Here is a 16519-nt window from a genome sequence, read left to right as displayed (position 1 = left end):
TGTTAAATTGAACACCAATCTTCCGGCCGCTGTGGTGCACTCCTTCTCCCTCTTAAAGGAAGAATGCAGACACAGTGTTTGAGAATAAAATCCTGATACGAATATTTGGACCCAAAAGGAACGAGAATGGGCAATGGCGGAAACTTCATAACGAGGAACTGCATAATTTATACAATTCACCAAACATTGTTAGAATCACTAAATTTATTGGGCTCACGGAGCAGATCATGTAGCAAGAATGGAAGAAAGTAGGAACGCTTTCAAAATTTTTACTGGAAATCCAATCGGAAAACGTTCATTACGAAGATCTAGGCCCAGGTGGGAGGACAATGTTCAGATGGATCTCGCAGAAATAGGAATACAAAGTAGAAACTGGATCCAGTTGAATAAGGATAGAAGATATTGGAGAGGTTTTATGAACGCGGCATTCAACCTCCGGTTCCATAAGCTACAGTTAGTTTTTTTATGGTAAAAGAAACATTATATATATATATATTGTCTATTTGTATATAGATAGATAAAAACTAGATACGTATGCACAGAAAAATATATCCCGGTGATACAAGTAGTTGATGGAGAAAAGATCTCAATAAATTCCTTCAAATTTTAAGCATTTGATATGGAATAAACAAAAATCACTCGTAGTGATCAGTCGTGGGAAAAGACGAAATTCATTGGGTTAAGTTCTGATCCCTTAATCCCTTATTCTAGAAGTTCGGAAAATAATGTTACTACCTTTCTTTATGTTTATTTTTAATATTCCCGCGCAAACAGCAGCTTGCGTGTGCCTCCTCTCCTCTCATTTTCGTACCTTCATTCTCACCATCGTGATTAATCAGATTGGGTAGAAAAGCGTGATTAACTAAGCAAACTCATCACTATCACAACATCGAATACGTATTTCAGACTTTGATCTTTTCCCATTTTGAAACCGCTCCTGCGTCGGGCATCTTGTATATCACATTGTGTTAAACAAACCAATGTAATACGTAAAAAATTGTGATTCTTGTTGAAACGTGTGAATTGAGAGCGGAACGAGCAAGAAAATTTTTGAGAAAATCTTCGCAAACTAACAACAATATGGCGCCAATACTTATAAGGGGCGCCGCGACGTTTGCTCTTCACTTTTCTTTCTTCTTGCTCGTTCGGAGCCCCCTTGCTATCAGTGCCCGCCCCGCTCGCCCCTCCTAGCTACGTCTCTGTGTATGGAAGAAGTAAAGGAATAGAAGGAACACATGTTCATGTTTGGAGATGTAAGTACTAAGCTCTATTATATATAAAATAAGAAAGTACATATTGTTTGTTCTTTAGCTTTTTCTATTAGACATAATTAAAACTGGTTGCTTTGAGGGCACGCTGAAACTGTAGAGAGATTTTTTTTTACTTGACTGAAATATACGTATGTGGAGCCAGAACTTTAATTCCCCAGTTTTGAAAAATAAAATTATTAATTACAAATTATATTTTACCACCATTGCTATTAACCAAGCTATCACGGATCATATTATTTCTATATTTTTCTACAGCATGAAATGTATATTGATTCTTATTAATTAAGAAATTCTAAAACTATGTTCTTTTAATTTGAAAGGGTAGACAGTGTCTCAAAGCACTCTACGCTACTGGTCCCCCCTACAAAGAAGCTCTCCATGGTTTTCAGTAATTATTTAAATAGAAATGCAATATTTTAGGCAACATACCTTCAATTCTTAATTTCAACTACCAATTAAACTTAGATTAATTGTGAATTCGATTGAAATTTTTCCAACTGCTGTTATCATATAGGTCTATGCTTTAATACCGTCTTGTTTAATACCACGGCACTAATGACATATTTCCTTCACAGAAGGAAAGTTTTATGAGGATTACGACATACTATATATATATATATATATATATATATATATATATATATATATATATATATATATATATATATATATATATATATATATATATATATATATATATATATATATATATATATATATATATATATATATATATATATATATATATATATATATATATATATATATATTATATATATATATGTATATATATATATATGAGCAAGAATTTTGGATAATTTTAGTAGTTTTTGGTAGAGACTAATGTGTGTTCGTAAAACTTACTAATATATGTATATTAGTGGTAGTAGTAAAGAACAGGAAAAAATACCTGCTATTACTACCATATACTTTAAATAACATGTATTTTTTTTAAACTTTTATAACAGTAAAATCCATTAATCCGTTTTAAAAAGCAAAAAACAATCCGTCACGGAGTCTGTAATTAATATTGCGTTGCAGCGAGCATACAACGACCAGATTTCTACAGCTCGGAAATTGCAGCGAATGTTGTCTCCTTTCCCCTATCTCAGAAATTAAAGGCTCTGATCGTTGAAGTGCTTCTGCAACAACGCGGCTCGATTTCCAGTGGACGACAAGATATTTCGTGCTAAATAAGATTTCTGAATTTTCTTTCACTAGCAATTACAAACTGAATTTCTTTTTATGCATTCATATTTTTGAATTACGAGACTATACTGAAGCAAACCAATGTAATGACATTTAAAAAAAATAAGTGTTCGCAGAATTACAAAATAAAAAGAAAATATGTAGTAGAGGAGAAAATAAATGAAAGTGGACACCAGGGGCGTAAATAAGGTTCCCGCAGACCCCGCATTATGGGCCGGCAAACCATCAGGGGCCCCGAACTCGTGAAGTGGGACGTAGAGAAGGGGCCCCACTCCACGCTGCCTGCGGGTGGATCCCAAACTTTTAGTTACGCCACTGGTAAAAAAAAACGTTTACAAGTTAATTCTTAGCTTATATAGATAACGAAAGCTTCTTGTACAGCAATTTGTAAGCCAAATATTAGAAAGTCATTATATAGAATCCTCCCCTCTGTGGACAGTGCTTTAGTATATACATATTTATTTTATAAAATAAATGTATTTTATACTCTTGATAACTTTCCACATAAAAATGTATGATGGGAAATGCCACATTGAATTTGGGACTAAAGCCTGTGACAAACACCTTGGCATTTCAGCTAAGCGAATAAAACGCAAGCTCTGACGCGACGTTGCCGAATACTAAGGGGTGTGGCTATGACTAAGCAGACAAACTGCAGCGCGATCAGGTGGCAGAGGATATACGTGGATGTGTACAAAATAAACGTGGCAATACCGCTGGCCTCTCATTTGCTAGCAGCATTTAAAGGGAACTTCGAGCGCAGTCTTCAAATGCCAAGATGTTTGTCACGCCGTTAAGTTAGCAATGCTCAGGAGCGCAGTCACGAGTGGGGGGTTCACCGGGTCCAGATCTCTCCAAAATTTCGAAACTCGTCTAACATTTGTATACTTTATTAACGAACTATACATAATTATGTATGTATTCTTCTTTTCTTATAAAAATAATCGTTCTATCTTTTTTCTAAACATATAGATGACAGTAATTATCTTTTTCGGGTGCAGAATATGACAGGTTCGATATTGCATAGAGGTATTGACCCCCCTCGAATACTTTGGACCCTCCCAGCAAATATTTCTGGGTGTAGAACTTGCAATGCTGTTTGTTTTGACGTTCTTTGACTTTCGACTTCTGTTACATGCTGATCCTACATCTGGCATGTTTCAGTTTGCTTTGCGGAACGTATCACATTGGTAAGCATTGTTTCGCCTCATGCGGGAGTATATTGCAGTCATTGTGAATTGTTTAGGCTATAACCAAGAAGGATGATTTGGAATACAGTTCTTCTTTTACGCACGTGTGTGGGTTGGTGTATGTGTGACATTTGCAATTCATTTACATCTTTTGTATCAGCTGTTTTTTTCTGAATCAGATGTTTTGGTTTTTAGTTATTAGACTTACTTGAATTGTGTGTGCTCTAATTCTGGAAATAACCTTCAAATTCTGAATGAATTCTATACCATGACTTCTGTAAATAACTTTTATTATTTTTTTTAAAAAAAAGCAATTTGTCCATCTCTCCACTGAGAAAAAAAAACTTGCAATTAAGGCTTAGACAAAACAAGCAAAGAACAATTCAAAACTGGTTTGAAAAATATCTGGTTTAAATTTACAGGACATCTTATGGCAGCAATATTGTTTGCCTTAGATATATTTCCACAGTTTGTTTTAAATTTTCCTAGATAAACTGTGAATACAGTGTTCAATTTACATTTTTTTATATAACACTAATCTCTGTCACGAACTGTCTTCAGTCTTCACTGCAGAGGAATTCGGATCACTGTCAGGGACTGGATTTGCTAGAATGAATTGTTCGCAATAATATAGAAAAATTATTTAGTGAATCTACAGATTCCGTGCATTTTCTCATGGTGCAATTTCACACGGTGCCACAGTGGGACGAGATGTCGAAAACGTGGACAAAAGTCTAATTATTGTGTAATTTGGACGAAACTTGTTTTTTTATAGTAATTGACCGTGCTGATTACGAATATGATGTCAAAATTGGAAAATTCAAAATTGCGGGACCAATATGGCGGACATCATTTTTGAAAAATCGTGTAAATAAGTCTAATACGTGTAAGTATATGTTTTCGAGCATGCTGATTTCGAATTTGGTTCTAATTTCAAAATTCAAGATGGCGGATTTAATGTGGCGGGAAACATTCAAAAAAAAGTCGAATAAATAAGTCCAAAATTTGTATTTACATGCTTTTGAGCATGCAGATTATGAATTTTATTTTACAATTGGGGAATTCTAAACGGTGGATGCAATATGGTGGTCAAAATTTTGAAAAAGAATTAATCAAGTCCGAAACTTGTGTTTATATGTTGATAAGTGAGGTGATGACGAACCGTACAGAGAATGTTCAAAATTCAAAAGGGTAAATAGTTGATACAATACGGCAAAAATGACAAAATAAGTCATATATGTTATTTTAATTTCGTTTTATCTTGTTTTTATAATTAATGAAAGGCACATTGACAAATCACAAACAATACAAAATTTGCTTCTTTATAATAAAAAAAATCACATTTAAATGTAACATGCTGAGTTTTCTTTGAATCACTGTATTCAGCTGGTTGTTATTGGGAGTATTCATCAGTTTCAATTCCAAAATCGTTTATGTCCCCACTTGAACCTTCATTTTCGTCGGAATCGCTTCTCTCGTCGTCTGAATCTCCTTCGCGGTCTTCCGTAATTGGACTTGAGACTAGAAGAGCTTTGCTTCTGGCAGTAAGCTTTTTGAGTTTTTCGGACGTTCTTGACGCAGAGATGCAATAACAGGATCGGTAGTTGCTAGCAATCTTCGGAAAACATCCTCCATATTTTTCACTCGAGAACACTTCTGAGCGTGATATTCTCTATTTCTCTTTATCAATTTGTTTGTCGCTTCCTGCGCTTCTTCTGAAAGTTTACCTATGGATAACAATGCTGGTGCTACTATATCTGGCCCATGGATCAGTAATCGATGGACTCCAGTTGGCATCTTGTACCAGGGATATTTTTTAACGAAGTACTTGGCTGTTTCTATAGTATATAAACGAAATTTCTCAATGTCGATTGATTCTCCAGATGAAATGATTTGTAAGATGATATGAAAACGTTTAATTAGTCCTTCGTCGACTCCAGTTATGCGAGCAGATGTAGTCGCGTTTTCGAAGAAACGTCGCGCGGTATTACCGTCGTTTGTGCTACCAAAACCAGGTTTTGGCATTTCAATAAAAAGTCCTAATTCTTTTCTGAAGCCGTCTTGAATCGCAAGTTTTCTTTTGTCCACAACCTCTTTTTCTTCAGTCTTGCGAGCTTGCCACTTTTGTATCCTATATGAATGCAGCATTCAAAACACCGAATCCATGCGCGAAGAGTTGACAAACCTAATTTGTAATGTTCAATGTTCACTGTCTTCTTCAACATTTCATCAATGTCGTTGAACATTGTCGATGTTGCATCACACAGGTAACACCGTAGAGCAGATTTAATCTCAGTAATGGCGTTGCACACTTTTCCAGCCACCATCGTCATAGCTAATTCGTATTCCACTGAAAGTTTTCTTGCGTCGATAACTCGTTCCAAATGTGTTAATTGTTGAATCTGAGTTTCAAAATAAGATTTTTCATTTAAAGACCTTTCATTGCTTTCTTTCACGAATTTTAGTTTCAACGGCCTGTAGAACTGAGTTGATGAAGGCTTCGAATTAGACGACAGTATACATTCTGCATTATTTTCTGTATTGACAGCTTTCAGTTGTAGTAGAACATGGGACGTGAATAAAAAACTTGAATTAGAAATGTTAGGATCATTGAATTTCATTTTATAAATACTTTGACCTGAAGTTCCATCGAAACCCCACTTGCAGATAAATTTCATGTGCTCCAATTCTGAGTCACTCATTTCTGCGATTTGATTTCGTTTGAGTGATAAAATGCGATCAATAGTGTGATCCAATAAGCCTTGCAATCGAACTTCAGCTTTCGATTCTGAGAAACTGAGAAAATCGTCATGAGGGTAACACGCTTTTTTTTTTTTTTTTTTTTTTTTTTTTTTAAGCACGCACAGTCGTGTATGGTGGTACAATATCCATTCCTTTTGCCTTAAAACGGTTTCGCATCAGTTGATATCCTCCTTTCGACATACCGGTGTCAAAGATAAGATCAAGAGCTTCATTACCGTATAATTTTTCCGACAATGATGAACGTGCCCTTTTTCTAAACTCGGCTACTTTGGATGGACTGGCTGACAAAACTTCTTTTACTATCTTTAAAGCATCCACGTTCCCAGAAGCTCGAAAACTCATTTGCACAGCGTATGCTAATTCTTTATCGGAATAATTTGCACGAATATCTTCCGTCCTTCTGCGTTTAGATTTATCTGAAATCTTATCAAATTCTGCTGGTGGTCGTCCAGTTGCTTTACGCTTTTCAGTCGTCTTGGTCACAGAGAAGTCTAGCTTAGCATCCAACCATGATTTGTTTTTCGTTAAATAATAATAATAATAATAATAATAATAATAATAATAATAATAATAATAATAATAATAATAATAATAATCTTCCCGTCCCTTCGCCTCACGAAATTTAGTCTTTAGTTTGGTACATAACACTTTAATAGTTGACTTCATGGTTTCCGGTATTTTAACAGGATGCCCACTCTTTTCACTTAAGAGACTTTCCCAGATTCTCAAGTATTACATTGATGTCGCACTTTAAATGTTGCTTTATTTCCAAAAAGATTTCTTTTCTGGAATACTGCATGATATTAGTGTCACTAGCAGAACCTGAAAAGAAAATAAAGCTTTTAACATAATATCATAACATACAATCAACAGCATTAGAAAACGGAATAAAATATCGCGTAATTATTCACCAAAAATTTCTACTTCTGTATATCAATTGTGTAATTTACTTCATATTGGGTTCAACACAGAATTTTCCAATTTTGACATATTCGTAATCAGCATGGTTAATTACTATACAAAACCAAGTTTCGTCCAAATTGAACACTATTAAGAATTTTCCTGCACTTTTAAATATAGATATGAAAAATTGAAATATTACAGCCGTGGCTCCATCTGTTGTTCATTGACGGAATAGAAGCTAGTAGAAGGCGTTCGTCGTTTTATCTTGAAGTTAATATAGCCTAGCTTACGAGGAAACTGTCTTAAGTGTAAACAACCGATTTGGCTGGGGTCCGGATATATGTTACGGGAGACCAAAGTAGGAGAGACGTATTTTGGCGTTTGGGCCAATACGCAGAAATTTCCGAAATACGGGGCTCCAAAGTGGCCCTACATGCCATAACTAGGAATCGAATGACGTTACTTATACACAACCGATTTGGCTGGGGTCCGGATATGGCTATTATAAGCCCAAGTGGAAGACCTGTAGTTTTTCTTCTGACCAAACCTGACAGGGCGGGAAACTTTACTCCTGTCACTGTGCCCGGTTTTCTGACAACACACGCTGTATCGATTTAATATTAATGTTTGCTCTCTTCCACAAAAGTGTATTTGCCCGGTTTCCACACATCCTAGCCATAGAAATATAAGCGAAAAACGCAAACATTCTTTCGCTCCGTTGACACCCTCGTGGTCAGCAGATCACCCTCGACGGCTCGTTCCAGCTGAACATCTGTTCAGAATTGCATGAGTACCACATACGCCAACTTCATGGCCTTATTGAAAATCTAGCAATATCGGACCCTGTACATTCGACATTCCTTTTCGTGGGACCTAACAACAAACACGTCTTATACTTTTGGATATATTATAACATATTCCAAACCAAGCCAACATTCTGTACCAGTAACGTCATTCGGTTCCTATTATGGTATGTAGAGACACTTTGGAGCCCCGTATTTCGGAAATTTCTGCGTATGGGCCCAAACGCCAAATTACGTGTCTCCTACTTTGGCCTCCTGCAACATATATCCGGACCCCAGCCAAATCGGTTGTGTACAAGTAACGTCATTCGCTTCCTAGTTATAGCATGTAGGGCCACTTTGGGGCCCCGTATTTTGTAAATTTCTGCGTATGGGCCCAAACGCTAAAATACGTGTGTCTACTTTGGTCTGACGTCTAGGTTTCATGCTTTGGCGAAACGGCTTAAATTGCAATCCGGAGAAGCGTAGAAAACCAACTTACACCCATCTTGACCCCAGATTGCAATTAGTCCTAAAGAAGCTAGGAAATGGCGTGAACTTTAAAAAATGCTTGAGAAGCTTGAGCTTAGGAATGCACATGAGTCGAGCTAAATTTCGATTCAAATTCAAGTCGAGTTTCTAGTCGAGTCCAGTTTGATAAATATCTCGCTCGTTCAGCTCGCTTAAACTAGTTTTGAAATCATGGCCTGATTAGACTGGAAATCGCAAGCCATGAGATTTGTAGGCAGTAATGTCGAATGCTTTAATGTTGCTCACGAGTCGGGACACTGCTTGCATCTCGTCTCGTCTCGATAACGAGATGACAATAGATTTTTATAACGAGACAGCCTCAAATCAGGTCCGTAGCCAGCCCAAAATTGTAGGGGGGCCCGATCCAACCATATGATATTTTATCACCGGGAAGCAGCCCCCTAGACCCCCTGGATACGGGCCTGCCTCAAATGTCATGAGTACCAACATAAGTACATACTGTAGTTCTTACCATCAAAGCTGAGACCTGCGTGGTCGAGTTTTTGAGCCCAAGCAGAAGTTCGATTTAGTGATTTTTCTCTTTTGGGTTGGCTACAGTAATGTTGGCACTACTAAAATCCGGCAATGGGATCGGCCAGCTGTTGTTTGTTGAAGGGACGCAGCAGGTCAAATGTGGAGTTCGTTTATTAGTGTCGCGTTAGGATATATCCACGAACAATAAAGTGCATGTTCAAACGTGGATACAAGTTTGCAGTCAACACTAATTCCAAATATTGAAAATGGAGGGTGTTCAGCAAGGTATGTACTGAATTATAAATGCATAGTCACTTGTTATATGATGTATAAACCATTGTTATTTGAATTAACAATTATATTGAAAAATAAAGAAAAAATCGTATAATTTAGTTGAAAGCAAGAGATAACTTAAAAGTTCCACGGAGTTCCACTCAGTTACCCTTTTTTTCTAAGCTAGGCTATATTAACTTCAAGATAAAACGACGAACTCCTTCTACTAGCTTCTATTCCGTCAATGAACAACAGATGGAGCCACGGCTGCAATATTTCAATTTTTCATATCTATATTTAAAAGTGCAGGAAAATTCTTAATAGTGTTCAATTTGGACGAAACTTGGTTTTGTATAGTAATTGACCTTGCTGATTACGAGTATGTCAAAATTTGAAAATTCTAAGTGTTGAACCCAATATGAAGTAAATTGCACAATTGATATACAGAAGTAGAAATTTTTGGTGAATAATTACGCGATATTTTATTCCGTTTTCTAATGCTGTTGATTGTATGTTATGATATTATGTTAAAAGCTTTATTTTCTTTTCAGGTTCTGCTAGTGACACTAATATCATGCAGTATTCCAGAAAAGAAATCTTTTTGGAAATAAAGCAACATTTAAAGTGCGACATCAATGTAATACTTGAGAATCTGGGAAAGTCTCTTAAGTGAAAAGAGCGGGCATCCTGTTAAAATACTACCGGAAACCATGAAGTCAACTATTAAAGTGTTATGTACCAAACTAAAGACTAAATTTCGTGAGGCGAAGGGACGGGAAGATTATTGTTATTATTATTATTATTATTATTATTATTATTATTATTATTATTATTATTATTATTATTATTTAACGAAAAACGAATCATGGTTGGATGCTAAGCTAGACTTCTCTGTGACCAAGACGACTGAAAAACGTAAAGCAACTGGACGACCACCAGCAGAATTTGATAAGATTTCAGATAAATCTAAACGCAGAAGGACGGAAGATATTCGTGCAAATTATTCCGATAAAGAATTAGCATACGCTGTGCAAATGAGTTTTCGAGCTTCTGGGAACGTGGATGCTTTAAAAATAGTAAAAGAAGTTTTATCAGCCAGTCCATCCAAAGTAGCCGAGTTTACAAAAAGGGCACGTTCATCATTGTCGGAAAAATTAGACGGTAATGAAGCTCTTGATCTTATCTTTGACACCGGTATGTCGAAAGGAGGGTATCAACTAATGCGAAATGAAAAAGGAATGGATATTGTACCATCATACGCGACTGTGCGTGCTTTAAAAAAAAAAAAAAAAAAAAAAAAAAAAGCGTGTTACCCTCATGACGATTTTCTCAGTTTCTCAGAATCGAAAGCTGAAGTTCGATTGCAAGGCTTATTGAATCACACTATTGATCGCATTTTATCACTCAAACGAAATCAAATCGCAGAAATGAGTGACTCAGAATTGGAGCACATGAAATTTATCTGCAAGTGGGGTTTCGATGGAACTTCAGGTCAAAGTATTTATAAAATGAAATTCAATGATCCTAACATTTCTAATTCAAGTTTGTTATTCACGTCCCATGTTCTACTACAACTGAAAGCTGTCAATACAGAAAATAATGCAGAATGTATACTGTCGTCTAATTCGAAGCCTTCATCAACTCAGTTCTACAGGCCGTTAAAACTAAAATTCGTGAAAGAAAGCAATGAAAGGTCTTTAAATGAAAAATCTTATTTTGAAACTCAGATTCAACAATTAACACATTTGGAACGAGTTATCGACGCAAGAAAACTTTCAGTGGAATACGAATTAGCTATGACGATGGTGGATGGAAAAGTGTGCACATTACTGGGACTAAATATGCTCTACGGTGTTACCTTTGTGATGTAGGGATGGTACCGAGACCGAGACGGACTTTTATGTACCGAGACGAGACCGAGACGGACTTTTACATACCGAGACGAGACCGAGACAGACCTCTATAAATCGAGACGAGACCGAGACGAGACCTTGGTCAGTCTCGAAAGTCTCGATCTCGTCTCGAATATTGACAGCTATTTTGCCTTTACTCAAAATTTGTTTCGCTACTGTGCGAGATAATATGGGAACGGTTGATTGATGTACAGTGGCGTATTTAGGGGGTAGGTGTCGGGCTGAAGCCCCTCCCGAAATAAATTTCTGATCATTTTTTTGCATTGCACGTACAACACAAATGTTTCTTACCCGTTCTTCAAGCCTCTCCCGAAACAAAATCCACTGCTGTTGTATATAATCTTTTCTCTCTCTCTCTCTAATATATATATATATATATATATATATATATATATATATATATATATATATATTCAAAATTCTGAAAATGTGTACCATGTTGTGTGAAATATTGAAGGGAAAATTCTTCTAGATACTCTGCAATACCACTAGATAAACAATCAGTGTTGCCAACGCAAAATAAAGTTGTATTTTCTCAAATTGCACTATGTAAGGTGTTACCTATTTCTAATTTAGATATTAAATAAAACCACAATACCACATACATTATTCAGTCTAACAAGGGACAGTATCACCAACATCAACATTTTGGAGATCTTTAACAACTCAATGGCATAGACGGTGCAATGAGCATCATTTGTATCTTAGCGTCAAATACTATGATCATGGTATAATGTATTTCGAATGAATGAAGGATCAAAGTTACAAGAAATGAATTTTTTTTAACTTTTTCTAAAGACTTCCCTTCGAAAACTTGCTGACATATCACGTCTCATCATATGGATGTTTCCAAAAGACTTAAGTGATCATAATGTCATTTACTACAATTGTTATTTCAAACCGTTTCAGAGATACCAAACACATGAATAGTGATTGTTGTACTGCTTAAAATAACGTATTTATGTTCAATTTTTATAATGATTATTGCTTTAGTTTGCTTCTATAACATTACAACAAATAGTTTTTAGTGGTTTTAATTACAAGTCGCAGTTCCATTATTCTAAGTAGTGTTGCCAGCTTAAATAAATTGCTAAATATTATTCTAAATATAGTGCAAATAACGTAGCTAAACTGCAAAATATTTTAAAATTACTCGTAATTTGTTTTATGGTGAAAGAATGTTTTCAAAAGACGATGTTTTTCGTAGTCTTTATAATGTTAATGTCAAAGTTTTGGTTTCAGCAATACATGTAAATGCAAATTGTAACTGAAATTAAATGTAACTGATAACTTTTCAGTAATCCTAGTTGTTCCCCTAAGCCTTAATCGTGATGTACACAAAACCATGGTTAATTAAAAGTTCTAATTACACCCTAGTTACATTTCACTTGTTTTAGTTTGACCACCGACCACTTCAAACTCGATCCATACCATACCTGTATGCAGTTATTCAAGGACTTACAGTTAGTAATACACATTGTGTTGATTTTTGGTTTGGTTTGTTTTAGTTTAATGTCCCACGATTATGCTAGGGCGTCTAAAGAAGACGTGGAGCTAATGATTATAATGGAGTCCGAATCACTTCGGTCGTTCAACTGTACTCCCACCGGAAATCGAATTCGGGACCACGCGAACCGAAGTAAAGCGTGCTAGCCACTAGACCAAATGGTGTCCTCACATTGTGTTGATTTAAATCATTAAGTCAGTGTTGTCAGATTCGAAGATCAATAACTAGCGTGTCGGATTTGAAATATTTGTAGGACAAATATATACAGTAGAAATGAATTATTTGGCAACTAATGACTGGTACTAATGAAATGATTCTTGATATGGACTGGAAAATGTGCTGGACATATTGCAAGAAATGATGATCGATCAACAGAAACAATTCTAGACAGGATACCACGAGATAAAAAAAAAGACAGCCTAGAAAACGTTCTTGTACAAGAAGGTTTGACGAAATCAAGAACAACTGGGGAGTAACTTGAGAAAGAATTGCTCAAGATAAATATTTGTAGAGAAGACTTGGAAAGACCTTCATCCAGAAGTATATTGATAATGGTTGATTATCATTATAACCAAGTTATAATTTCGTAATTTTACAGGAGAAGCGAAAAACCGTTTCTTTAAGCAAGACCTATAGTACTGTTTTCCGAACTATACTAAGTAGTACAAAGTAATAGGATGCTTTCAGACTTATAATATTACACCACTAGAAAGAACATAGTTTATTTTAAAAAAGTCTTGTTAAATCAATTTCGACCAAAAAGTGATTTAGCATAGTCTACCTCTAAAGTTTTCATATATTATATAACTTTTACTGGGCAAGGTAGGGTAAAAACGGATCCAAAATTTAACGAAATTCGTACAGCAAATATATGTATATATTCGACTCTTCATATTGCAGCAAAAACTACGAAAATTAATAGAAAAGAAAACTAGAAAATTAAAAATCACTCGTATTGCCGGGACAGAGAAAATATATACATATAGCTCGAATTACCTATATACTTATATGATATAATATGTATGTCTATGTTTCACAAGTAATTTTCAATCAATATAAAATTTCAACATAATGAACGCACGATTAGTTTTCTCGAATAAAGATCACATGCACCGCTGAGAGCTCAGGAATAAGCTTAATCTATGTTACGGCACTGGATATATGCTTATGTAATACATTACGACCTTATGAACTTGAATAAGAAACAGAATGTACTTAAAGTGAGACGCGAACTATACGAAACAGCGGACTTTGAATCTAACTTGTTTGGTAACCCAATCTGAGACCACAGATAGCAAAGATGAGTGCCATAGCTCCCACCACAAGGTTAAGGAAGTTCCTGTTTTAAAGTGTCAATTAAACACTGAGATGTGAAACGGTAATAAAACATTTGATCAATTTGAAACAAAATATATTGTAGTAATAATTTACTCTATTTGTTAAGATAATGAATGTTATATTCTGTTTGTAAAATGACAGTCAAAGCAGAATGTATTGGATAATAACTGAGAAATTGTAAAATTTCAATTTTGTACGATTAAATACATTCGTGCTGCTATGTGTTGCGTTATCAGTTAGGAGGTATTGAACAATTCTGATTCAAAGGAAGAAAATAAACTACTGTATAGTACTGGGGTTAATTTAATAAAGTTTAATTCTATAGGCAGCACTGAAGCTATTTGAGACAAAGTCTATTGCTGAAAGTGAAATATGAGTTACTATTAGGGTTCTATCCCGGGTATGTTATACCCACTGATGATTGAACCAGGAACACACGCATGGAAAGCATTAGCGCTAGCAAATTAGCTACGAAGTGGTACATCATACGATAATTCTAACTCAAGAATGAAGGCAAAAAAAAAAAAAAAAAAAAAAAAAAAAAGCGGAAACGCAGACTGTACGATAATAATACTTTTGCAATTTTAATTTCACAATATATATTTCGAGACGAGACTTGAGACGACACCGAGACTTGGCCTTCGAGACCGAGATCGAGACAGGCATCTGTTGACCGAGACGAGACCGAGACGACGATTTTTGACTCGAGACGAGACCGAGACTGCTATTTATCAACCGAGACGAGACCGAGACTTATAAAGTCTCGTATCGTCTCGATACCATCCCTTGTGATGCAACATCGACAATGTTCAACGACATTGATGATATGTTGAAGAAGCCAGTGAAAATTGAACATTACAAATTAGGTTTGTCAACTCTTCACGCGTGGATTCGGTGTTTTGAATGCTGCATTCATATAGGATACAAAAGTGGCAAGCTCGCAAGACTGAAGAAAAAGAGGTTGTGGACAAAAGAAAACTTGCGATTCAAGACGGCTTCAGAAAAGAATTAGGACTTTTTATTGAAATGCCAAAACCTGGTTTTGGTAGCACAAACGACGGTAATACCGCGCGACGTTTCTTCGAAAACGCGACTACATCTGCTCGCATAACTGGAGTCGACGAAGGACTAATTAAACGTTTTCATATCATCTTACAAATCATTTCATCTGGAGAATCAATCGACATTGAGAAATTTCGTTTATATACTATAGAAACAGCCAAGTACTTCGTTAAAAAATATCCCTGGTACAAGATGCCAACTGGAGTCCATCGATTACTGATCCATGGGCCAGATATAGTAGCAGCAGCATTGTTATCCATAGGTAAACTTTCAGAAGAAGCGCAGGAAGCGACAAACAAATTGATAAAGAGAAATAGAGAATATCACGCTCAGAAGTGTTCTCGAGTGAAAAATATGGAGGATGTTTTCCGAAGATTGCTAGCAACTACCGATCCTGTTATTGCATCTCTGCGTCAAGAACGTCCGAAAAACTCAAAAAGCTTACTGCCAGAAGCAAAGCTCTTCTAGTCTCAAGTCCAATTACGGAAGACCGCGAAGGAGATTCAGGCGACGAGGGAAGCGATTCCGACGAAAATGAAGGTTCAAGTGGGGACATAAACGATTTTGGAATTGAAACTGATGAATACTCCCAATAACAACCAGCTGAATACAGTGATTCAAAGAAAACTCAGCATGTTACATTTAAATGTGATTTTTTTATTATAAAGAAGCAAATTTTGTATTGTTTGTGATTTGTCAATGTGCCTTTCATTAATTATAAAAACAAGATAAAACGAAATTAAAATAACATATATGACTTATTTTGTCATTTTTGCCGTATTGTATCAACTATTTACCCTTTTGAATTTTGAACATTCTCTGTACGGTTCGTCATCACCTCACTTATCAACATATAAACATAAGTTTCGGACTTGATTAATTCTTTTTCAAAATTTTGACCACCATATTGCATCCACCGTTTAGAATTCCCCAATTGTAAAATAAAATTCATAATCTGCATGCTCAAAAGCATGTAAATACAAATTTTGGACTTATTTATTCGACTTTTTTTTGAATGTTTCTCGCCACATTAAATCCGCCATCTTGAATTTTGAAATTAGAACCAAATTCGAAATCAGCATGCTCGAAAACATATACTTACACATATTAGACTTATTTACACGATTTTTCAAAAATGATGTCCGCCATATTGGTCCCGCAATTTTGAATTTTCCAATTTTGACATCATATTCGTAATCAGCACGGTCAATTACTATAAAAAAAAAAACAAGTTTCGTCCAAATTACACAATAATTAGACTTTTGTCCACGTTTTCGACATCTCGTCCCACTGTGGCACCGCG

The 16519-nt window shown here is 35.6% G+C and overlaps 1 long non-coding RNA gene across 1 annotated transcript in view; it reads right to left on the bottom strand.

Moving 5' to 3' along the window:
* LOC145680995 (uncharacterized) overlaps nucleotides 1–16519 on the bottom strand; it is a 148831-nt gene that overhangs the window by 99698 nt on the left and 32614 nt on the right. The gene's annotated exons all lie outside the window — the stretch shown is intronic.

This window comes from Thermobia domestica, chromosome 3, assembly GCF_964235325.1.
Source record: "Thermobia domestica chromosome 3, izTheDome1.hap1.1, whole genome shotgun sequence".
NCBI classification, from domain to species: Eukaryota; Metazoa; Arthropoda; class Insecta; order Zygentoma; family Lepismatidae; genus Thermobia; species Thermobia domestica.
Note: the sequence above shows the minus strand (reverse complement) of the source record. Positions and strands in the feature narration are given on the sequence as shown.